Consider the following 26,353-nt stretch of genomic DNA (forward strand, 5'->3'; position numbering starts at 1 on the left):
ATACAAACCTATGCAAAATAAACGGTATCGTTAATGCCTTAAATATGTGGGAAGGCAAGGTGTGATCTTTCCAGTGTAATCCTGTTTTCTGACATCAATGTTAGCTATGCGCTTGCCCTTGGTGCGGCTAAACGTGATGCTAGCCATTTGAAGTTGTTTGCAGGGTAGACGTTATCGTTACAGAAACGTTATGTTTAGTCGTATTTTCAATAGGTTTTCAATAGCAGACGTGTTCAAATAATATCTAATGCCTAATGCACTAGTTGATGTTTATCTTCTGGTATTTAAGATGCAATGTTTTCCTTTAAGTTAACTAAGTCGTGGGATCAGCGCGATAGATTTGAGGAAGTATCAATAGATGCTGATCAGTGAATCAGTGAGTTTCATGCTGCTGCTGGTTCCTGCAGCAGCAACGATGTTTGGGTTGGGTTGCGTGGGGGGAGAGTGGTGTGTTTTTGTCACTGTTTTGTAAGCTTTCTTTTATTGTACGTTATTTGTATTTTTCTATTGTATTTGTGCTACTGCTACTATAATTCGCAATGTTAGACCCAGACAAGTGATTTATTCCCCCTCTTTGGCGCTTTGTTGTGAGCGGCGATGGGCGGGGACACTCATAGAGGCAACATTTCCACTCACACAGTCAATCCCATCATATGATGTCTAGTGCAGTCTCCTTCTCTGCACCAAGTGGTGCTGTTCGATTTACTAGTTAGAATGTTGGAGGCCTGAACTCTCCTGCTAAGTGCAACAGAGTGATTAACCATCTTAAAACCCTTAACACTAAAATAGCCTTTTTACGAAGACTCGCCTTAAGCCATTAGACCACGTTAAACTTAAGAGAGGTTGGGTGGGGCAACTTTATCACTCTTCATTTTCAAGCAAGGCACGTGGGGCGGCTATTCTGATTCATAAATCAATCCCACTGTCCAATGTCAACTGTCATTTCAGACCCTAATGGATGTTTTGTAATTGTTACAGGCAAAATTGGAGCCAATAACCTGGTGTTGGCAAATGTGTATGGCCCAAATTGGGATAATGAGAACTTTTTTTTCTCTCTCCCTGACCTAAACTCTCACCAGCTTATCCTTGGTGGTGACTTCAACTGCTGTCTTGACCCCTCGCTTGATTGTTCATCTAGCAGGCCTTGTGTTCCATCTAAATCATCTCAAGTTATCCAGCTATTCATGGAACAGTATGCTTTAACCCTAGCACCAAGTAGTTCTCATTTTTCTCACCTGTAAATGGCACATTCTCACGAATGATTTCTTTCTAATTGATAGTAAACTCCTCTCCTCTGTCACGTCGTATTCCTACAGTCCCATTGTAATTTCAGATCATGCAGCCGTCGTCATGGATCTCCTTCCCAGGCAGATCTCTTTCCCGCTCTCCCTGGCGCTTTAATTTGCTGTACTTTCTGACACCAACTTTATTAACACAATTAACAGTTGTATTGATCTTTTCATATCTACTAATGCCAATCCAGATATATCTGCAGCAGCTATATGGGAGTCATGTAAAGCTTACTCAAGAGGTGAAATAATATCTTACTCTGCTTATCAGAGAAAGATTGTTAGGGAAAAGAAAGTCTCTCTCTCTCCAAGGACATAGCAGAGCTGCATTCACACCTGATGCTGATGTTTTCAAAGAACTACTCACAAAGAAAGCAGAATATGACATCCAATGAAACAGCATATTCCATTCTAAAAACACGTCATACTTACTATGAGTTTGGAGATAGACCTAAATTGCTTGCTCACCAAATTCGGCAGTCCTCCTCATCAATGCACATCGACCAGATTGACACAGATATTGGAATAACTATTAACCCTCAATCCATTAATAACCAGATCAGAGATTTTTATGCTTCATTATTCCTCTGAGTGCCCAAATAGCAAAACACAATACGAACACTTTTTTAGTTCCTTAGATATCCTTCCATCAACTCTGAAGTGGCATCTAGTCTGGACGCACCGTTCACAATAGACGAACTTAGGAGTGCTTTAATGTTTATGCAGAATGGGAAAAGTCCTGGCCCTGACGGTTTCCCTGCTGAATTTTTAAAAACATTAGCAGATACACTGTCCCCACTGCTACTTAACATGTTTAATGAATTGCTGCAAAGAGGCACACTCCCTCTCACGCTATGTCAGGCTACTATCTCTCTTATCTAGAAAAAGGATAGAGACCCATTGTCCTGTAGTAATTATCGCCCTATCTCTCTTCTTTGTACAGATGTCAAAATACTGGCTAAAATGCTGGCTAGACGTCTAGAGTGTGTCCTTCCAAATATCATCGCCGCAGACCAAACAGGGTTTATAAAGAACAGACATTCCTTTCACAATATCAGGTGACTTTTTGATATTCTGTATTCACCCACAACCTCTGACAACCCTGAGCTGGTCATCTCAATGGATGCTGAAAAGGCATTTGATCGTGTGGAGTGGCCCTACCTGTTCTGCACCTTGAAATGTTTTGGCTTTGGCAATACATTTATATCATGGATTAAGCTTTTGTATACATCCCCCCTTGCTTGTGTCCGCACAAATATTGACTATTCTGGTTATTTCTCCCTCAAACATGGTACCCGACAGGGCTGCCCACTCTCTCCATTACTGTCATTGCCATTGAACCTCTAGCAGTAGCTCTAAGGTCAAGTCAGATGCAGGGCATCTCAAGAGGCGGTATAGAACATAAGGTATCTCTGTACGCCGATGACCTCCTGGTCTTTCTTTCTTGTCCAGACAAATCTATCCCCCTCGTACTTACTGTGTTGAAAGACTTTGGGCATATCTCAGGTTATAAATTAAATCTGCATAAAAGCGAACTTATGCCAGTTAATGCGGCTGCCACAGCCTGTCCCTTCTCAAAATTACCATTCAGAACGTCTCTGGAGCACTTTAAATATTTGGGTGTCTGTGTAACAAAAAACTATTCAGAACTATTTAAAAGTAACTTCTCACCTCTTTTAGCCAGGCTATAACAAGACATCCATCGGTGGTCACTCTTGCCTCTGTCTCTCGCTGGTCGTATAAATTGTATTAAAATGAATGTGCTGCCCAAGTTCTTGTATCTTTTCCAGTGCATACCTATTTTCCTCCCTAAACCCTTTTCCCACTCTCTTGATAGCTCAATCTCACAATTTAGTTGGAACAAAAGCACCCCTAGAATCAAAAAATCAATTCTACAAACACCTAAACAGTTCGGCGGCCTAGCTCTACCCAACTACCTGCTTTATTATGGACTGCAAACATTAGAAATATATTGCACTGGCGCCAAACCAACAACCAATTTCATCATGGCTGCAGGTTGAGGAAGCCTCATGTAGTACCTCCTCTCTGATGTCCCTGCTGTGCCTCCCCCTGACTTCGTCACCATCTGCACACTCCAGTGGTGTTGAAGTGAAAAACTGCCTTAGAATCTGGAATCAGTTCAGTCGGCACTTTAGGCTACAGGTAATACTTGTCATGGCCCCAGTACATTATAACCCTCTATTCACTCCGTCAGTTATTGACAAGGCTTTTTTGATATGGAAAGACCAAGGGATTGTGTCAATAAAACAGCTTTACATTAGTGGCATATTTGCTTCCTTTGACCAGCTAACTCAAGCTTTCAATTTGCAGCGCACTCATTTCTTTAGATATTTGCAAGTCAGAGATTTTGTTCGCAAACATTTTCCTGGCTTCCCTGCCCTCCCTTCCCCTACTCTCACTGATGCCATACTTGATGTTAACCAGAGTCTCAAAGGTTCGATTTCAATACTGTACAATACACTTCTCAAAAGTCAGACAAAAACCTCTGATGCGTTGCGCATTGCTTGGTCTGCAGAGCTTGGTGAGGATATAGGTCCTGCTGCCTGGAGCATGCTCTGAGTTGGGTCCACTCGTCGTCCGTCTGTGCTCGCCATGGAGTTTTACAGTGCAAAGTGATTCACAGAGTTCACTGGTCTGAAAGCAAGCTTGCTCGTATCTACCCTGAGATTGATCCAAACTGTGACAAATGTCACCAAGGACCAGCCAATCTCAGTCATATGTTCTGGTATTGCCCCACCCTTGCTCCCTTCTGGACATGCGTTTTTGACTCCCTCTCAGCCATCACATCTGCCAAACATTCAACCATCACCATTGCTTGCCCTGTTTGGTGTCCTACCCATTGACCTCTCACTGCCGTCCTATTTTACTGAGCTTGTTGCCTTTCTCACACTGCTAGCAAGACATGCGTATCTGTTGCGGTGGAAAAGCCCTTGCCCCCCCTCTCACTCTCAATGGATAAAGGATGCGCTTCATTTTATGAGACTGGAGAAAATGAAATACTCCCTTCGTTTCTTAGAACAGAAATTCTATAAAATCTGGCAACCTTTCCTAGATCATGTCCGGTCTCTCCATATAGACATTGACCCTGATGTCTTGACAATGGTTATATTCCCTCCTATAAGTAGCTGTAGCACAGTAGCTGTTTTTGTTTTATTTATTCATTTTTATTTTATTTATCTCTCTCTTGATTTTACTTTATTTTTGTGTTATTTGTTTGTCTCTGTGAGCGTATGAGCATGCATGACTTGTATGTAAGTATGTCTATGTATGTGAAGGCATGCATGGCCTATATCAGACTACCACTACCACTATTACCGGTATCAAAATCCATTAAACTCTATTTCACTGATACTTATCTGTAATGGAGGAATGGAGTGGGGGGTTTCACAGAATGAATCTTTGTATTAATGCCGCTTAATGCATGAGGTGTAATATGTACAGTATCTGTTATGCTCAAAATCCCACTAATAAATCATTAAACAAACATTAAAAAGATATCAGGGAGAAATAGGTACCAAGGTTCCCGGTGAGATATAAAAGTGGACATCGAGGTTCATGGTCTGCACCTAATCCAGTGATTAACATATCCCCTTTTTCTTGGAGGATTCCAGTGAAACCCTCTTCATTTGTAACACACATTTAACCCGTCCCAGTTCTAGGAAGCAGAGGGCAGCTACTACACTGTGCCTGGGGAGCAGAGAGTCCTTGCTGAAGGACACCATTGCAGGGCCCAGGAAGTGAACTGGGACCTCTCCAACACCAGTCTATCATCCTTACTTGGGCTGTTCGACCCTCAAGACTGAGCTACTGCCCCCCCACTGAGCTACTGCTATACCTTATGATACTATAATATAATGCTTTGGCTAACTTTCTCTTGCAATAAAGATACTTTTTATTTCCATGATGTTTAACTTATTGATAGTGTTAGTCTTAGTTAGGATCCCCATCAGCACTAGCATGAGCAGTGGCTATTATTTATGGGGTCATCACACACACAGTCAGAAAAACAAGCTCATCATTTCATGCAATTACAATTCAGTATGAAGTGAAAACAGAAATGATCATTCTATTATAACCACCATTAAGCCGAACATATACAATACAATCAGTTGTACATACCCACAGCCACATTTTAATTATACTTTATAACACAATGATGTTTTTTATCAAACTTTGAAATGTACGTGGGGAATTTTCCTGAATAATATGGACCGGCAAAGAATTTCAGCTGACCATGACTCTGTATATGACTGTTTTGCCTGGGACATGAAGCTTTAGCCACAGACATTCAGCACACTATCTGGCATAGCTTTAACGCTATAACAAATCATTTTATTTTGATTTCAAATTTTCTGTTCCTAATCCGATAAAGGCTCAAACATGTAAGGTTGGATGCCAATAGCCTCCATGGTTCATCTCTCACAATTTTCGCAACCTCACTTACTTCTGTGTGCTCTGAGGCAGCCATGGAATGCTCCTTGTAAACCAGCCAATCAGAGCAGAGCTCATCATCATTATTTAAACGAGCCCCCAAATAAGTAAATGAGGCCTGTTTCATTCTAGGACCAAATCATAGGGTTGTAAATGGTCCTGTAAAACGGCATCTGGACATTTTTTGGATCAACCAAAGTTATATACCTTCTTTAAGACATCAGAGAACAATTAAAATACCAGATAGACGCTTTCTATGGAACCTTTAAATAAAGCAAAACCAACACTAACAAAAATGTGAAAGGTCAGCTCTGTTTACTCATGTTTTCATTTTGTCCCGATCGTATTCTCATTGTTGGGTGGTCAGATAGACACTCCTTAGATTGTGGCAAGCAGGGACAAACCCTGCAATCTACTGTACTGTATACAAATGAGTTCAATCGTGTTCCATTCAGTTGAAGTAGACTGACGAGAGTAATGAGCTGACAGACTGTTCCTACTTCACTTAGCATCACATGACTTGCCGGTGTGTGTTGTGTGTGTGTGTGTGTGTGTGTGTGTGTGTGGACCCCTGTGAAGTACAGACTTTCTGGTTAATCTCCAGCTGGCCAGTAAGCAGCTTAACTGTCACTGGAGTGCTGCAGGCTAATTACTAGTTTTTAGCTAGTCTAATATGGTTCAGAGTGACACATAACCAGAGTGAATGAGCCCCTACTCATGTAAAGATATTATATATCATACACATAGATGTTTAGCTGAAAGGTTTCCGTGCCTACATTTAAATGTGGAAGTGAAAATGTGTGTACAGTTTATATTAGTCTTGTAAACCACCAAATTCTCAGATGACACAACGTTATAAAAGAATCGGTGTTATTGGGGAGAGCTGATTGTATCCAGGTCTGTGACTACACAGTTGGCCGGTGAGCAGTATGTGCACGCAGGGAAATTGTGTCATTAGGTTAACCCTTTGTGGAGGGTTAAGCTGCTGCATGGGCAGGTATAGACACACATGTTTTAATCTGTGACCACAACCTGTTGATAGTGTTACACCATCCTCTGATCGACGCTGAGGTAAACATTGGGAACGGCTTCCAAACTGTTACGTAGATAGAATCGGAGGATGAAACCCTCTTTATTAGTCACATACATGCACACAGCAGAGCACACACAGTGAAATTGGTCCTCTGCATTTAGGGAAGGTGAACTGGGACCTCTCCAAGTAGCAGTCCACTTTCCATATTTTTTCAAGTCTGTTTGGGGACTTGAACCGGCGACCCTACGCTTCCCAGTCCAAGCCCTTACTTACTGAGCCACTGCTGGACACTCGTAGACACGTAGACTCAAGACAAGGATTCTAGCAGCTCTGTGAGACTGTACTAAGGCGTAGTGCTGATTTGAGCTCTCAGACATTGGTTGGGTTGAATTGAACTGTTAACGTTGAACCCATATTATTTAAAGCACCAATGAAACTGTTAGGTCAAAATTACACCTGGGTCCCATTTGGGAACCCACTCCAATGCTGCCATGCCACCAACCCGGATCCGGAGGTGGAGCTGATAAAGATCTGGTTTTTCGTGTTTCCACCGCAGCGGCGCCGGCTTTAAGCGCAGAAAACCAGATCTTGGCTGACCCCACTCGGCTGCCCGGCCAGAACCATATACGTAACGTTTACCTCGCAGGCGAGGGCGGGATTAACCTGATCAACAACAACAGAAAGCCGCACATTTTATTTAGCAACACACACAACGACGAACCACTATGGATGCCACCACAGTGGACCACTGAAGAGACACACTACCTCCTCGGGATGCTTGGTGCATGCAGAGGCTAACAACAGCTAGCACTAGATGATCGTACATGACGTGCAGCGTATATTCACCTTCTTTCTCACTAAACATGAAACATTAATGGTGACGTCATTGCGTGGCTCCTCTCGGTCTCTGGTCAGTGAAAAACCAAACTGGTTCTTAACTGGTTGGCAAGTTGAACCAACTGCGAAACAAACTAGGCACACAACTAGAATGGAACTAATGCCAGTGGAAATGTGTGAGGACCTTTGAAGATCTCTCCCAAACTGAAGCGAGACACAATTTACTCTTACATGTTATCTAACTGAAGCTTTAAACCATGGAGATTTACACACAATTAAATTCCATCTTGCCCAGAGACATGTTTACTGCAGGGGGTGGGACTGAACCGGTGTTCCCCTGATTGGCAGATCCCCTAACCCCATTATTCCACTCTCATTGGCAACCAGTACAATTAACCTAGAATGCTGTTTGCTACCATCAACCAGCTACTGCTCTCCCCTGATGCCCTCCACCCTACAGGAATGGGCAATATGACCTAAATCTATATCACTGTTTGTTTGTTTTTTGAACAGTCATGCTGTTCCTATTAGGTTTTGAGTTGTGAGGGAAACTGGACTCAAGAGTAATAAAAAATAGTTATCAATGAATAACATGTAATTAAAGGTGCCACATCATTAGCATAGATATAACATGGGGTTACATTACATTTTGAATAATTTAACATCTATGATGAACTGAAATCTGAATGAATGTTTTAAATCTAAACCCACATGAAAAAACAGATGAAGATGAACACTTTTGCGCATTGTAGATGCTGTTCAACCAGGATTGTAGAACAAAAAGTTTACACGGAAATGCCAATAACACCCAACTGTACTTTACCACAACCAGATAACCCTTCAGTTCCTTTCCATCTGCCTGCACAACATAGAGCAGCATGAAAAGCAGCGTCACATAAAACATTTTCATATCCATAACACATTTCACCTTCAAGTCAAGGATGTGTCCGATACAAAACGTAATGTTTGGTGTGTAAATCTTTATTTGTTACTAAATTGTTGCCTCTACACTCTGTATGCACAGCTGTCAGTGTGTTTGTCCTTACTGACCCAGAGCTGCCCTCGGATCATCTCCAGAGTTTAAGGCACCTTCACTGCTTAGTGTTTACAAAGCCTTAAAGAGACACACACACACACACACACACACACACACACACACACACACACACACACACACGGAAACTAAACACAGGCTTCATGTTCATCAGACCTGTGTTGGTGCAGATGACCAAAGCAAAAATAGATACAGAAATATAGGTGTATCCTGACACAATAGTTAGTCGTATCTCTGCATTAGCATGACACCATGCAACTGCATCAAGTGTCCAATCTCACACTTGCACACAGCAGGCAGAACACGTTGTTGTGAAACAAGCATTAACACAAGGAGAAAATTACAGTTGAAAATGTTAAAAGTCCACCATCAACAACTTCAAGCAACAATTTGTTATTTTTGCAGATACAAAACCTTGAAACTCTAAAATGCACACACACAACAATGAGTTTGTATTTATTGAAAAGGATGCATATAAATACTTACAGCTCCGGAAAAAATGATGAGACCAATCTAAATGTGTCTTAAATCTTTATCTCTACATCTATGGCAGCCATTCCAGTGAGGTGAGAAATGTGTCAGTAGTTTATAGAATACAATAAAAAGCATTTAACTCAAAGACCTATACAAAATAAAACTAAAGAAAATGATAATGTTGAAGTGGTCTCTTCATTTTTCTGTGGCTGTATGTCTTCCTTTCCCTACCAATAGCCATGGCTTAATTCCAACAAACAAAAGGCCTTCTAATCCTTTTAGAATCTCTTTCACCTTTACCATCTGCATGTGCAGACTCCACCGGACGACACGCAAAGACAATCACTGAGACAAACTGAAACACTGTCAATGAGAATGAGAACACTGTAGGGTAACGAGAAGAAGAGACAGGGCAGTTGAACATGAAAATGATGGGACAAGTCAATTAACCAGCGTCATGAGGTATCGGCAATGCTGAAGAAAAATGAGAGACTATAGAGTGGGGCAGTGATGACGTATTTTTGTCCGACCTGGAAGTTAGAATTGGATTGGATTTTTCCATTGGATTTCGGAATATTGTAGAAAATAAGATCCGTGCCAAATACACACTACTGATTCTTAAAGCGTAAATGTAATCACCAGAAGTCAAAACATAATTGTTGCAGCATGACTTTACATCACCACCGTTAAGCTGAAGGTGGCTAATGTTCGGCAGAATGACGTTGAGTGATCTGGTTGAGACACTTGTTAGCAACAGATCTTTCACCTATGTGGTATTTAAGGACCTATTTTATGGCATCTAACCAATAAACATAGACTTCAATAGAACAGAAATGACTTAAATGCTAACTTATTTCCGGGTTTCGGACTGTCATTACCCGATCGGTTCTACGAATGTGCGAATACGCTGCTACTTCCAATGGTGTTTATTTAAGTATGTCGAAGTAATTTACGGCAGTTTTCTGGGATTTCAATGAACTAATGTTATCTTTGGTTTGATTAGTTATAAAATAAAAGGGTCAAATGGGCTCTTATTAAATAAACACATTCTCTCTTGTTTTAGTGCTGAATGTTTCAAATATGGAGCTACTTTCGTCATGTATCAACAAGAAAAGCTAGTAAAATGTTTGCATAGCTTAAATAAAGTCATTGTTACAGTCATTTAACTATGAACAATTAAATATATCAAGGTATACTAAATGTATTCAGCTTTGGAAGAATTAATCAGATCCTTTACTTAAGTAAAAGTACTCATTAGCACAATTTTTCTAAAGATGTGTAATCAAGACAGTGAGCTCAAAAGGCTTTCCTAAACAAATACATGTTTTTATAATAAATATAAATACATTATATTTTGGATTTTGGTGTTGAAACAGTTCATCAATAAGGTTTTTCAAAAACGTAAACACTTTCTCAACAACTTTGTAAACCCTTATTTACCCACATGCGCAGAAGCGATTGGGTTTCCGGGACAGATCGGGTAGTGACAAGGACTCATTCCTACACTGCTCTATAAGCAGAGTATGTGTGATGTCAATTCAAAGCAAAAGCCTTCCAGCAAATGAATAGGATCAGAGCTGAAAATAACAGCAATGACCAAACCTCCCTCTATCCCATACACACTTTCTTTTGGAACAGAAATCTAGGAGGTCAGCACAGGGCTAAATAGCTCTTTGACTCAGTGCAATATGTGATTAGTCCAACAGCTCTGTCATTAGTAAAGGAGCCTGCTTGAGTCACTCAGCACAGCTCAGACACACTGTGTGAGTCAGAGGTCATGTCAGGCACAATTCTGAGGTCTGATAATTACAGGGATCAACTCCAGATTGTTTTCTTAAGGTTCCACCCATGTGTACTGATTCCACAGGCTTTGACCACGGATAACAATAATTCATGTTTCACCCTATCGTTGACCTCTACTTTTAAATATAATACTTTATAGGTTCAGTTTCAGGTCATACTGTAGAGAATATCTCAACGGATGACTTGTTAAAAATGATAATTCGTCAGTTTTCTGAAATCTTTGTTTCTGGAGGCTGCAGTTTGCAATGCTGATGAATTCAAATGCAGTATAGTGGGGATGGCTCAGAGGGAAAGAGGCATCTACCAGTTGGTGGGTCAGTGGTTCGATCACTACCAGAGGAACAAGTACTCAGATCTTGTACTTGAGTAAAAGTAGAAGTACCAGAGTCTAGGACTTATAGTGACAGTAAAAGCAGTCATTGTTTGATTGGTCCATTTCAGAATAATATCTCTGATATGTTTTATAATGATTGATCATTAAAGTGTTCTCAGAGCTGGTAAAGGTGCAGCTAGTTTGAATGGCTTTGTATACTGCAGGGTAGCTGCTGGATTTACTGCAGGTGAACTACAGTCTGATTTAAGGGCTGATTATATTTACCATCATTAATCCACATCTGTAACTAAGGGATTCAATAAAATGTGGTAGAAATAAAAGGTAGCAAAACATTTATCATAGGTCTGAGATGTATACAAAACATGTCTTTGAAGTGTTTGGCTCGAAATACCAAATAGATCATTGTAGCACGCCATAAACCCCTCTGTTTCAGTCCTGTTCCAAAAGTGCTGATTCTGTGTCTGTAGCTTTAAATGCTAATGAGCTGCTGCTGGCCACGCCCCTGTGCATAATGATTGGTTTAATAAAAGACAATGGTGCTCTAGGAAGAGATTTAGGTGAGAAGGTGGGTGGGTGTTACCTTGGTTGGTTATTGGCTACTGGTTGCAACCAAAAAACAGTGTGACATCACAAATCTGATTAACTGATTTTCAGTAATTAATTTATATAAATGGATCAGGACAAAATGAGAGGGAATCTTTTTTCCTGAAACTTTCTCAATCTCTTAACACAGAGGCGACACATACTTATGAATAAAAGACATGGAAAAGTGGATTTTTTGCACAATGGATTATCTTTAATTTAGGGATAATGCGCAGCGAGGAATCCATGCAACAGAACACTGACATGGCGATCAGGTTCCCAAATGAATCATTAGTATTGCTTACTGGGGACAGTTTAGCCATCATGAGTCCAAAGTTTCGTGCTCTCCACAAATATAAAAATGAATAATCAAAAAGTATTCCACAGTGTTTTCTGACGGAGGAAAACAATTGTTTGTTGTCAAGAGCTGACGATACATTTGCCAGACTTCTTTCTGCGGATTGATATGATTGCACACAGTCCCTTGATTGTCCTTAGCAACAACCTGCTCTCCTTAGCAGCGGTCTGTTAGAGAGAATAAACAACTTCGGAAATGTCCAAATTGACCAATCAGAATCAAGTATTCAATTAAGCTGTGTAACATGTCATGTTATGTAAGGTAATAGCAAATGTTGTTTCTAATATCCCCAGAGTCATATAAATAGGGCAAGTAAAACATTATAAACACCTCTTATATAGACAACTGAGTGTGGATCTCAACATGGAGCACGATCCACAAGATCTTTGTGGACGTAGCTGCCGGCAATGGCTGCACATAAGGGAAATTTTTAAATACTCTACTATGTCGGGGGCAGGTTTAAATGATACAACCCTACCCTGCCCCCCATTTAAAAAAAAGAATCCAGGCTCCACTACACTGTCTATCTTACAGGTCAAAGTCATTTACTCCCATAATAACTTTAATAGCCCACACCAGCATGTGTGTGTGCACGTCTATATGTTTCTATGTCCATGTTTGAGAGTTGTGTGTGCTAATTGGCTGTTTGTCTAGTTCTTCGAGGAAGTCTACTCCACCAGAGGAAGTCATTAACTTCAAAGGACTGTGTGCGTGTGTGTGTGTGTGTGTGTGTGTGTGTGTGATACAGAGAGGGACAGAGGTCTAACACTGTCCAAAAAAACTGAATGCACACTGGGAGCTCAGAGCTGCTTTACTGCCTGCCAACACATGTACATACACACGCTTTATAATGCCACTCGCTCGTGGTGCTTTAGGTTTTAAAGAGTGAAGTCGCACTCAAATTCAAATTGACAAGTTTGCAGTCAGAAGACATGGGAATCAATGCAATTACAGGCAGTGTCTTCTTAAAGATATTCTAGTTTTGCACACAAAAAGTTACTGAAGCTACGTCTGTGATGGCACTAAATCAGTGCTAGTTCGTACATTTAGAATGGTGACACCAATATACCACGCTAGACATTACCTTAAAATGACCGTAAAATTGTAAATGTGCCAGAATAGAGGGTTGCGGGAATGAATCCTAAAGCCAAAAAAGATAGCCTATTTACAATGGTTTTACTTGATTTCTGTTGGACGCCTGAAATAAGATCTGTGGTTAACTTAAGAGATTTTCAAATTCAATTATAGGTAATAAAATATGTAAGTAAATACCCTATTCATGAATGTCAGATATTTCTAAAGGTTTTCAAAAGCAACGGTTAATAACAATGGACTAAATGAGACGACTAAGAGTCACTAGGCCAAACACATGTACGCTTTTAGTTTAGTTGTGGTGACGTGAACTAATGTGACCTTGATGTAGTTTATGCTTTTTAGGCTATAAATGAGATTGCATTTACGATTTAAAATAACAATCATAGTGGAGTTATTATGTGATATTAGTGTGATGAACGTGTGTTGGCCGAAGATCTTATTTCCTTGAATATTCCCGGAAATCAAATGGAAAAATCCCATTGCATTGCGGGAACCAGTTTGACTTGGCGTAGTTATAGAACAGTACCTTCCATTAGTTACATTATGTGTTCTTATAGTCAGTATAGTGCCAGTTCTCTCAACTCACTATGACGTGTCCAGGAGACGCAACCTATTTTTTTATAATAATGCTGCATTGGGAAAACTTAATCTGTGTTGAAACCGGCAGGAGGAGAGATAAATAAGGTTAACATTAGCTAACCCTAACCCTAAACACAAAATAAATAGTACTTAAAAGGGTTTGGCTCCTTTAAAACTAAGGCAGGGGCAATTACAACGATTGGATGAAGCTACTTACCTGTTTCTTGCTGTTCTGAGTTTGTATCTTCATGGTTTATTACACTTATTGTAGGTCACTTTGGATAAAAGGGTTACCTTGATTCAATATAATGTTATCAGCCGGTTATGGACGCGCTATTGACTTGTATTGGAATGTAGGAGCCATGAAATGTAAACTGTTGATATATTTAGTTTTATTATCAAATTAGGTTTGTACTAGTTCATATTTGGTTAATGTGATCGCAATGGGTTGGTTTGTTTGTGTCACATGGATATGGGCGGCACTCATAGGAATGAATTATAATCACCTGTTCACCTGAGGCAGGTGTGTGTGTGCGGAAGAGAGGGTGACGATAGGGTCGTTGTATTTTTTGTTGATCGCAAACTGTATGATTACTTGGATTATTATCATAATTTCTTGTCCTAAATTGATCGTCTCGTTATTTTCATTAAAGCACTTTAATATTCACCTAATTTTTTTTCTCAGTAAGTCATTTTTTTGATAGCATGTCACACAATTGCGAACAGGCCCGGCCTCAGCCTCTCAGCGACTAATTTGTTTACTGAAGTCGCTACATGGGATGTGTACTATTTATCCGCACTTTCTGTTGCAGTCATTTTCTGTACCAAAAGGAGCTGTGCATTTGGAACTTCCAATCAAGATCTGCTGCATTCTGAGCTCATCCTCTCTCTGAATCACTAGCTGTGGGGTTGAACAAATATGCTAGCAATGTACCTTCAAGCAGAGTACCACGATGACAAGACGCATGATGATGTCAGCTTGTCTATATTGCCAAACATTTTTACTGCACTAGAGCAGGGGTGTACAAACTACGGCCCGGGGGACAAATGGGGCCCATGGTCCTTTTTTTATTAGCCCTCAGCAGATTCTTAAGCATTGTACTGCTTAAACATGTACACATATATTACACAGTAGTATTCATGTTAATAAGCTCACTTTAAAAAAATTAAATTCAGTCAAGTGAAGTTGAAAACATTTTCTAACAAATCTTAGTTGAGAAAAAAAGCCCAATAACTTATTTGCATAACTAGCTTGAAGTAGACCCTTCATATTTCCCCTTATTTTAAGCAAAGTGAGGCTTCTGTTTTACAGAATGAGCTGCAACTCTTTGTAACAAAATAAATGAAGCCTTACGGAGAGCTGTGGTGTACGCTGTTATTTTTCTTAAAGCATATTCAAGTATCAAGCATAATTGACCAATATTTGATTGATTTTTCTAACTTAGAACTTAACTTATGAGGCAATATACCTCACCTTGAGTGAGGGGCCCAGCCCTTTGTATGTTTTTCTGTATGTGGCCCTCAGTGAAAAAGTTTGGACACCCTGCATTAGAGCTAAAGAAAACCCACCTGAACATGAAATATGCAGTAAGCATGTCAAAAGTAGACAAAAGGTTGAACATGAGCACAGCAATCCATGATTTTAGATTTTGCTTCATGGAACAGTACAATAAATGTTGAATGAAATGAGATGAGTGAGTACAGTGTCTGCCCTCTGCTCTGGATCTGTTTCATGAAGCTTGTTAGCTCAGACCTGGTTATTAGCTGAATTAGGGCTGAGAGCCCTGCACGGCACAATGGACTTACTGTTCACTTAGTTCTGGGAAAGCAACACAGAGCGCGTGCATGTGGTATCACAGGAGAATTCCCACACTCAGCCTGAGTTTGATTTTGTCACCTATTACAGCAACATTTGGAATACAATATTGGGCATCAGTAAAGGCAGAGAACTACAACAGTATGCGCTGAATTTCAAAGCTATGCCAAGAATGCTGTCACTTCAACTGGAGTCAGATGGCTTGTTAGATGCCATAACATGGGGGGGTATGGGGGTTAAAAAAAAGTAATGCAATGGCATTTAAGTATTTTTGTAGGATGACCCGGAATTAGCATCATATATGCAACCTCAACAAAAAGCAATGAGATTTTCCATTAGATTATGGAATATTGAGGAAAATAATGTCTTTGGAAAAGACATGTATGATACTTACACATTTTGTTTAGCAAGATAATCTCCACGTTTTTACACTGGGTTATGATTTTTTAAGCACTAATACAATCTCAAGAGACAAAAAAGCTAACGTTAGGCTTTTAAAAAACTTTGTCACATGACTTCAAATCACCACCGCTCAGCTAGAAGAGGCTAATGTTTGGAGTGATGAGGTCTAGCAACCTCATTTAGCACCTTGTTATAAACCGCTGTTTTTATGACACTAAGAATCTTCAGACATTCACCAGTGAGGTATTTACTGGCATACTTTATGTGAAAAAATAACGTTAAAATCTCTTAGGATTGTGTTGACCGCAGACCTTATTTTAATTTAACCAAATACACGTTGAAGAAACCATTGACTTCAAGACGAGGTAAACAGAAGTGGTAAAATGCTAACTCATTCCTGCACCACGTTATTACACACATCATGCTATTGTATCTTGTACTGGCAATTAATCACAAACTCTTGAAAACAATGAAACAACTTCCCATTTACATTTAATGAAAAGTTAAACAGGCCCTGATAGTGACCAGCAGTGTTGAAGTTATGACTTAATGACACTGTGAATTGACTGCGTTTAAACTGCACATAGAACGCCCCAAAGACAACTCCAAAGTGTAAGAAATGTAAAAAAAACAGCCCTAACCATTCCTGCCAGGTCAGACTTCAGGTCTCATTCTTTACAGTAGCCTCAGGGATGGACAAATAATTGAAATACTGTTGATCATTTGATGTACATTAAGGTTTAATAAATTAAATAATGTTAACTGTTATTACTTGTTTTATACAAAATTAACTTGAGACTTAAGGACATACATAGTTTTTTTTGCCTAAAGAATATTAATAATTTGCTTCGGGCGGTGGTGGCAAATGGGAATCGGAAGGTCACCAGTTAAATGTCAAATGCAGAATGTAAATTTCCCCTCTGTGGGACGATTATGGTTTCTTCTTCTTCTTGTTCTTCTTGTTCTTCACAGGGAGATCTTGGTGAAAGGACTGTCTATTGTTATGGCGCTTTTTTAGACTGAAAAATTGAATTGATTTTCACATTGATGACAATAATAGATGTTTGGTTTGTTGTTGCTACTTGGTATATGAAATAAAGTAAAACGCAAAGCTTTTGTGAGTGCAGAATAAGCTTTTGCACTAATCAGTTTGGAAAAGTTCTAAATAAAAATGTTATGGAGCAAAATGGAAACAATTAGAATCAATAAAAGCTACTAAACTACGATGTATATGTTAAAAAATTGAAATTACATAATTCTCCCCTACACACACACACACACACACACACACACACACACACACACACACACACACACACACACACACACACACACACACACACACACACAAACAGTCATGTAACTCTTTTTCACTGTCCTTTAGAGCAAGTACTCTCTCACATTAACAAAAAGGCACAAACACACTTTTACAACTCGAATTTGACAGATATACCCTAATCAAGAGACACACTTAGGTGAAACCTTACAACAACTTACGGTATTTACAGAATTGTAACCTGTTTTAATGGAAACTTGCCAAACACTAACTGTTATGTCTGTCTGGTTGTAAAAACGTTGCTAAATGTTCTTTACCAAGCAAACTGACCAGGTGACATTATATTGACACCACTAAACAGCTCTTAAGTGGTGCAGAATGAAGAGATTTGTGAACGGGGTTTGGCACGGTGCTGCCTCCATACACAGCAGAGCCCGGGACAAATTGCAGCGGCACACACACTGATGATGTCCCGGGCTAACGTAAGAGCTAAGCCCCCCAACCAGAAATAGGATGTAAACTCTGACTGACCTAGAGCAGATAAACATTAAGGCGTAATAGCTAGTTATGTATGAGCCAGTAAACATTTAAACCAAGGTAACTTACATGTTTCCTGCGATGTTCTGCCTCCTCTCCTCACACATAAATATTTCTTTATCCGGAGAAGAAGAAGAGCAGAGCTGCCGAGTGTTGTTCCGAGCACAGCTCTTCCCTCAGTCCATCATTTTAACAGCGTCCTGTCAAGAAAAAACATCCCCTATCTTCGCCCAGTGAGCAGCTTTCTTCCATGCAGCCACCAGGGCAGCGTTCACTTAATCAGCGTCAAGCTCGATGCAAGTAATGTCAACACTTCGGTTAAAACTTTCAGAATAAAATATCGGTTGGCGGACGACCCACCTTACATCCGGTCAGCATTATAACGCTGACCAGATGTAAGGAGTGAATTCACTCCACTCACGTGGAGTGAATTGTAGGTGATTTCATTGATTGACATATTGAGAAAGTGATTGATTGCCATTTTTTTGTGAAAATATATGTATATATTAAATTTCGTTTAAAAATGTGGAACAGATAAAGGAATTCAGATTCTTAAAGATGTTGCATTTCATGCATTTTGACCTGATCTTGAGACTCGGCTTTTCCCTTCAGATAGTGTTTGATTAAAGCTTTAAGAACTGTATTTACAAATATCTTTATAGTGTTTAGTATAAGTGTGTATATAGATAAGATAAATATAAAAGCTTTAAAAATGTTAATATTACGGTGGCCCTGAAGTGCAAGTCAAACAACATTTCATAAAACACAACGACTGTAACTGCCGAAATGATTGTTGAGCTGTCATGGCGTACGCATTTGTCCTGTGCCATTTTGCTGTTCAAAATAATCCACTGAAGTCAGTTTTTTTGAGAAAAGAAAATCCATCCATCCATCTTCTCCCGCTTTTCCGTCACGGTCCCGGAGGTAACAGCTGCAGCAGAGAGCCCCAAACGTCTCTTTCCCTGGCCACATCAACCAGCTCTGACTGGGGGATTCCAAGGCACTCCCAGGCCAGCTAAGAGACAGTGGCGGCGCTACAGGGTTGCTTGCAGTTGCTCTAGCAACCCCACGAAATTACTCAGCAACCCTAAAGCAACCCCAGACTTTTTGTCAAAACGACGACCTATTTAAAACAATAATCCACGCTTTGCTTGACATTTTAGTAAAACGGCATTGAACACGTCCAAATAAACCTCTGGCCGAATCATATCCGGCACCATCCCTAGCTACCATTTGTGTCATATGAATCGGTGGAACGGAGGGAGCGCATAAAAAACTTCAACTCTGGGCCGTGGGCTCTCGTTCAACACGACCGTTAACAGCCTGGGACCCTCCCCCACCCAGCGCAGATTCTGCTCAAGTGACGTAATAATATCTAGAGATTGAAAAAGAAAAAACACACACAATTTACACTAACTATCCCAATACAATGAAAAACGATTATTTAATTTATACATAAAATAATAAATTTCATTAATACCATATTCGTACGAAAAATATATAAAATTTCAGAAGTATATGCGGACATCTCGCGAGAGATTGTCAGTCAGAGATGTTCGTTGTCGGCTCGTTGGTGCATGCTTCAGAAAAATGGAAAAGTTTTTACTATTTCGTAAAAGACAATCAAGTTCAAACATACAGGAGGAACCAGCTCACAGAAATACGACCCGCGATGGTGAGACTGAGGATGGGCTCGTTAGCCAGAATTCTGTTGGACTTGACCGTCGTTCGGAGGGGGATTGTGCGAGACCAGAGGAGCAGCCTGTAACGGGTGTGCTAGCTGGAACGGGTGTGCTAGCTAGGCCAGCTACCAGTGAAGGTGCACCGGCACCACCAGAGGATATAAGCCAGACTCCGGGTGACGACCTACGTCGTCCTGTGCTGGGATCATATCCCAAGAAAAAATCCAGTTCACAGATGCGCGCCTTTACCCCAGGATGGTATCAACAATATTCGTGGGTTGAGTATTCGACAATTCGAGATTCAATGTATTGTTATGCATGCAGGCACTTCGGAAGGAGGGGTATGGGAGTCCACCAGGACGCTTTCACAGTGAATGGGTTTAGCACATGGGTGAAAGCACAGAAAACACTACAAACCCACAACATGTCAGCGGTACACAAATATGCAATGGCGGCATGGGCTGAATTCAAAACAAGGAGAGTCGCTGGCTCTAGGATTTGCAATGCGCTGGACGAGGGCCATTCTCAGGCGGTGCGTGAGAATAGGGTGTATATGAAGGCTGTTGTCGAGGCCTTGCGTTACACTGCTTGCCAAGGGATCGCTCTTCGCGGACATCGGGAGGGAGACGAGTCCTCAAACAGAGGTAACTTCTTGGAATTTCTCCATTCAATTAGCAAATTCAACCAAACTGTAGCTGAGAAAATTGCCACTTGCGCACAGAACGCCAAGTATACACACCATAGCATCCAAGACGAAGTAATTGCATTAATGGCCAACATGTTAAGAGATAAAATAAGTAGTGATGTGCGAGACGCAGGGATGTTTGCGCTTCTGGTGGACGAGAGCAAGGATGTCAGCAAAAAGGAACAGGTGTCAGTAGTGGTCCGCTACCTGCAAGGGGATGGAGTCCGTGAGGACTTCCTTCATTTCACACCAGCAGAGGGTTTGGACGCGGAATCATTGCTTGCGCTAATCAAAAACACATTATCCAAGTGTAACATCAATCATCAACAGTGCATAGCCCAATGCTACGACGGCGCCGCAGTTATGTCCGGTGGCAACAGTGGTGTGCAAGAGAGATTCCGAAGAGAGGTCCCCCAGGCTCTCTATGTGCACTGCCATGCGCACCGGTTAAATTTAGTGTTAACAGACTGTGTAGGCAGAATACAAGCAGCGGGAGATTTTTTCGAAGGCGTGCAAATCCTGCACAATTTTTTTTCTAGTTCTATAGTGCACAATTTGTTCCTGCAGAAGCAGAAAGAATTAGAGCCAAATCAACAACCGCTGGAATTGAAATCTCTATCTGAGACGAGGTGGGCGTGCCAATACTCTGCACTTCTGGCAATAAAAAAAACGCTGCCTGCGATCCACGCAACACTTCAAGCCTTGATAAGGCAGCAGGGGGCTCGATTGAGGACAAAAGCTAAGTCCATAATGGCACTGTTAGATGGACAGTTCGTTCTGCAGCTCACTCTGTTTGAGGATGTGTTTCGCACCACTAAATTTCTGTCTGATACACTACAGTCCCCAAATCTGGATTATTCATCAGCTTTAGACCTTGTCGAGTCTGTCACAGCATCCCTGTCAGAAAAACGAAATGAGACATCGTTAAAAGACATATCTGACAAAGCACAGGCCCTGTGTGCCAAGACGGGCATCAGCACCCAGCTCAGAGAGGAGCCACGTTCAAGACAGCCTCCAGGTCATCTCCAAGAGTTCATAATTGACACACAGACAGGGCAAAGGCAACCACTTGCCTCACTAGTAGATATCAGGAGACACTGTTACTACAATGTCCTTGATGAACTGATCAATGAGCTGAGAAGGCGTTTTTCTGCAGAAACCTGTGGCGTTCTACAGGGCACATGTGCCCTGAACCCAAAGCACAAGGCATTCCTCAGCATGGAGATGTTGTGGCCAATGGCTCAGCATTATGGGGTTACACATGACAACCTGACTGCTGAATTGCACCAGATACAGCGCCTGCTCATAACTAAAGGGCAGCAAGGACACTCTGTGGGCACTACACATGAATTTTTGGCCCTTCTCCAGCCATACAAAGACTCATTCTGTGACATACATAAACTCCTCTGCATATCCCTGACGGTCCCAGTAACATCTGCAGCATGCGAACGAAGCTTTTCTTGTTTGGCACGAGTGAAAAATTATTTGAGAAATCGTTCGGGAGATTCAAGAAACAGTGACCTGGGTTTACTAGCCATCAGTGCTGCACGTGCAAGATCCCTTGATGCGGATGCCATCGTTGATACCTTCGCTGTGAATCATAACAACAGACGCATTGTTCTGCTGTGATATACGTGTATGTAAGTGTAGATTATTCCATTGCATTGTTAGTTTAACACTGGCCACCGTACTTGTTATGTTATGTATCTGGCGCGAGCAGTTAAGTTCCTCAGTCAAATCAAAGTAAACTACAGTAACGGTGACCTTGTGTCGTGTGATCCTTGACTCATATCATACACAGAGAGTAGACTTTTTACATGGTGTCAGAAGTAAGTAAGACTTTATTTATATAGCACATTTCATACAAGAGTTGCAGTTCAAAGTGCTTTACATAAAATCAATAAAAAAACAAGCAGCAAGAGCAATACATGGAGTAAGAACAATAAAAGTTTAAAAGTAAACGAAGTAAACGAACCTTCTCGCCTATTTTACCGTTTTATACCGTGTACGGGTAGTGTTTGTTTGTTACGTTACGTTTTGTTAAGTTAGCCACAGCAAGAACGTCAACGAGCCATTTTTGATACACATCATTCTATGCAGTTGCACAGTGCGACATCTGTCTGTTTGTGAGCAGTGAGCTCCGCTGATTACTTCCAAGTTTGCAGTATGCAAGGCTACATTACACTATGCAAGGCTGAATGCATGACTATGGGTCAATTAATGTTGCGTTGTGCGCTCGGCGGCGGGGGTGCTGTTTTGACTAGCAACTCCACACATTCATGTAGCAACCGCATAGCAACCCCAACGAAAAATTGCTGGCGCCGCCACTGCTAAGAGATATAATCCCTCCACCTGGTCCTAGGTCTACCCCTCGGTCTCTTCCCAGCTGGACGTGCCTGGAACCAGAGTGGTGGACTCGAGTCATGAATTTGATGACTTGAGACTTGACTTGACAAAATCTAAAAGGACTCGCACTTTGACTTGGACTTTAACATCAGTGACTCGCATTTCGACTTGGACTTGCCCCTTTTGACTCGAAAAGACTTGCTACTTTCCCCAAACCCAAATATTTAAAAGTATGTTGACATGGACTGCGCTATCTCTCTTTGCACCTGTGTGCATCTGTGTGCGTAACGTGTGTAGCACGACCTCCAATCAAATGAGATCCACGTTGTTTTGATCGGACAGCATCCAACCAATCAAAGTACTGGACAACCAATGAGGCGGAACAGACTATAAGGCGCCAAACAGGCAACAACGGTACCACGGTAGTTTCGTTTGGATTTTAAAACGTTGAGGTGGTCAACAAAAAAGAACTGCAGTCTGTAAAACATGCGGGACGAAGATAACAGACGGAGACGAGACAACTTCCAACTTCGTTGGACATTTGAAGTTGCACAAAGAACGGTAAGTTTTGAATGAAAGCCAACACTAGCTTATCGGCTAACTGCTAGCTAGCTACATATCAATGAGACTGTAAACGTCACCTTGGCTTACGAACACGCTAAGCGGTATCTCCTGTGGGCTCATTAAAGGATAAGTTCACTATTCTGCACTTTGAAACCCCTTTCTGGGTCGTCTTGGATGAAATACAAATGTTGACGATTGGTCCAGTCTCCAGCTTTTGGCTAATTTGGAATCACCCCCTGCTTCAGAATGGTTGGCTACAGGCATTCATAACATTGTCCTTAAAACAACCCTAAACATTCGTTTTCAAGGATGAGCAACTCACCAAGTGGTAAGTGGTGTTCGTAGTTGTTTTTAAAAAATATATCGGAGAAATATTTGGTTTCCATCCTGTTATTTGCTATTGTGGAACTAGCTATGTTTTCAGATACCTTAACTTCCGCTTGATATTTGGAATACAGAATGGAAAATTAAACACGACAGAAACTGTATTTTGCTAAGACACTCGTTTTGGAACATCACCACTAACCAGTGAGCACTCGGCGAGTTGCACATCTTTGAAAACGAACGTTTAAGGTTTAAGGACCGCTTTATGAATGCCCACATGAAGCATGGGGGACCACTCGTTAAAATGTCGGTGTCAAACACACTATTTCATCCTAGACCAGGGGTGCCCAAATACTTCCCGATGGAGGGCCAAAATTGAACGTGAGGGGAGGTGCCGAGGGCCAAAATGATAATTTTGCAGTACATTAAGTGTGCGGTAAATATATGAGTGCAGTACATTACGTGTGTAAGTTAAGCATATGTGTGCAAAATAAACACTATATCACAAAGTCATTTTGAAAAAAGAATTGCACTGTTTATTGTGCTTCACATTTAGGTCAAAAACATTTCAGAACATCGATCTGGCTTCTTTAAATTAAAAAAATAACTGAAGCACTATGAAATATTTGTGGACAGGTGTGGAACATTACCAGTCCTTGGGCCTACCATACTCCCAGGTGACACAATGGGGGCCTAGGGCAGGCCTACATATTCTGCCTGTAGTAGTCCAATCAGTGGGAAACATGAAGCCTGTTCTTGGTTTTTAAAAGCCTCTCAATATCAGGTTCAAGCTGACTAACTGACAAAGTGAGAATGTCATGTAGGTGAGAGTCAGATAAAGCATTCCTCAGTTTGGACTTGTTAAGATTCATAAGGCTGAAAGCCTGCTCACAGACATAAGTACTTCCAAAGAGGGATAACATAACCTGGGCATGTTTGCGGATCTTGCCATATCTGTGTGCGGGAATAGACCTGTAAAAGTCTTGTAAGGAAAGCTCTCTGAACCTGCTATGGAGGTCTGAATCAGACTGAAGTTCCAAAAGTTCCATTTGAAGCTCCTCACTGACTGCATCCACATTCACAGAAAAAGGTTGAGCAAACAGCTCAAATGCTGTTGTATTTCCACGAAAATCTTCAAAGCGATGGTCGAACTCCACCTCAAGATTGTTGAGAATGTCGAGGTATTTTGGTGTGTCTTCCTCCATCAACCCAACTTCTCTGAGGCTGGGGAAATGTGCCAAATTTCCTGAAAATACAGACACAAAGACAAAAGCAGCAATGTAAGATGCAAGGTTGTTCATGAAATGAAATGAAATACCAATCATCAATCAAATGGTGGGCAGGGGATATATTTTGTTTTGTTTATGGCTGCAGTAGACTATGAAAAGCAATACAACTACTGTTTTGGATTTAATGCCTGGTTTAGTGGTTTTAAAAAGAACATCTATTTTCCACCAACACAAAGTATACATGCATCACAAACAATATATCTATGATAGCATGGTTGTGACAACAAGCGTAATACATTGTTTTATGTTCAATAAAATATTAAAGTTAGATCTCACCTGTTGAAAGATGTCTGCTAAGCAGCTGGAGCTTTTGCTTGAAGGCTTTGACATGGTCATACATCTGCGTGATCATCTGGTCTCTCCCTTGGAGCTGAAGATTGAGGATATTCAGCAGCTCTGTGATGTCCACATGAAAAGCCAGGTCTGCAAGCCAGTGTCTGTCCGTGGGCACTTGGATGTTGTTCGTCTTCGTGGCTTGAAACTCTCTTATTTCCTCGCGCAGATCAAAGAAACGCCGCAAAACTTTCCCACGGCTCAACCACCGCACCTCCTGATGGTACAATACATCACCATACTGGGCATCCATCTCATCAAGCAGAGCTTTGAATTGACGGTGTGAGAGGGCCTTTGAGCGAATATTGTTGACAATGGCGACGACATCCTGCATTACGTTTTTCAAGCCCATGTTTTTAGCGCACAGTTGCTCCTGATGCAAAATACAATGGTACTTTAAAATCGAGCCACCAAACTCGGAGACCTTGTCCGACACAAGAGCAGTTAGCCCTGCTCGCTTACCGACCATGGCGGGGGCTCCATCAGTCGTGATGCCAGATAGGGTTTCCCACTTCAAACCGTTCTTGTCCAGAACTCGCTCCACTGCCATAAAAATATCCACACCTTTTGTTGTCCCTTTCAATGTTTCAAGGCCCGCTAGTTCTTGACACACTTCAAAGTCCTCATTGACGCCTCGCAAAAACACCAGCAACTGTGCTGAGTCGGACATGTCGGTGCTTTCATCGCACGCAATGGAGAAGGCAGAAAAGTGACTTGCTCTTTGGGCTATCTGACCTCGAACGTCTTCGGCCATGTCCTCAACGCGGCGGGTGACAGTGTTCCGTGACAGGCTAATTTGAGAAAATACACGCATCTGATTTGGACACACATCTTGGGCAGCAATTGTCAAACACTCCTTGACGAAATCACCCGCTGCAAAAGCTCTCCCACTTCTCACGATTGCATTGCTAATGCGATAACTAGCCCGAGTGGCATTTTCTTGTGCAGTCGACGGCTGAAGTAGAGTTCGCTGCTGGGTGGTTAGCTTTGTTAGCAAGTCTGCTAACTTGACCTTGCGATGTTCTCCAGTGTACTTTGCGAACTCAGCCGCATGCTTAGTTAGATAGTGACGGCGAATGTTGTATTCCTTTGAAACAGCGACCCTCTGCTTACATACCAGACACACTGCATTGGAATCTACCTCGGTAAAAAAATAGTCCTGTTCCCAAGTTTTTTAAAATTTTCGTTTGTCTGTGTGCCACAGCCTAC

At 41.3% G+C, this 26,353-nt stretch overlaps 1 protein-coding gene across 1 annotated transcript in view; it reads right to left on the reverse strand.

The window, feature by feature from the left end:
* Positions 1-18,205, reverse strand: part of ripor1 (RHO family interacting cell polarization regulator 1) — a 78,246-nt gene extending 60,041 nt beyond the window's left edge. Inside the window, exon 1 of the mRNA XM_063905157.1 lies at positions 17,991-18,205. The gene's annotated coding sequence lies outside the window, so the exon portion shown is untranslated. The remainder of the gene's footprint in view (positions 1-17,990) is intronic.
* Between the last annotated feature and the right edge of the window lie 8,148 nt (positions 18,206-26,353).

This window comes from Eleginops maclovinus, chromosome 2 (assembly GCF_036324505.1).
Source record: "Eleginops maclovinus isolate JMC-PN-2008 ecotype Puerto Natales chromosome 2, JC_Emac_rtc_rv5, whole genome shotgun sequence".
Classification (NCBI taxonomy): Eukaryota; Metazoa; Chordata; class Actinopteri; order Perciformes; family Eleginopidae; genus Eleginops; species Eleginops maclovinus.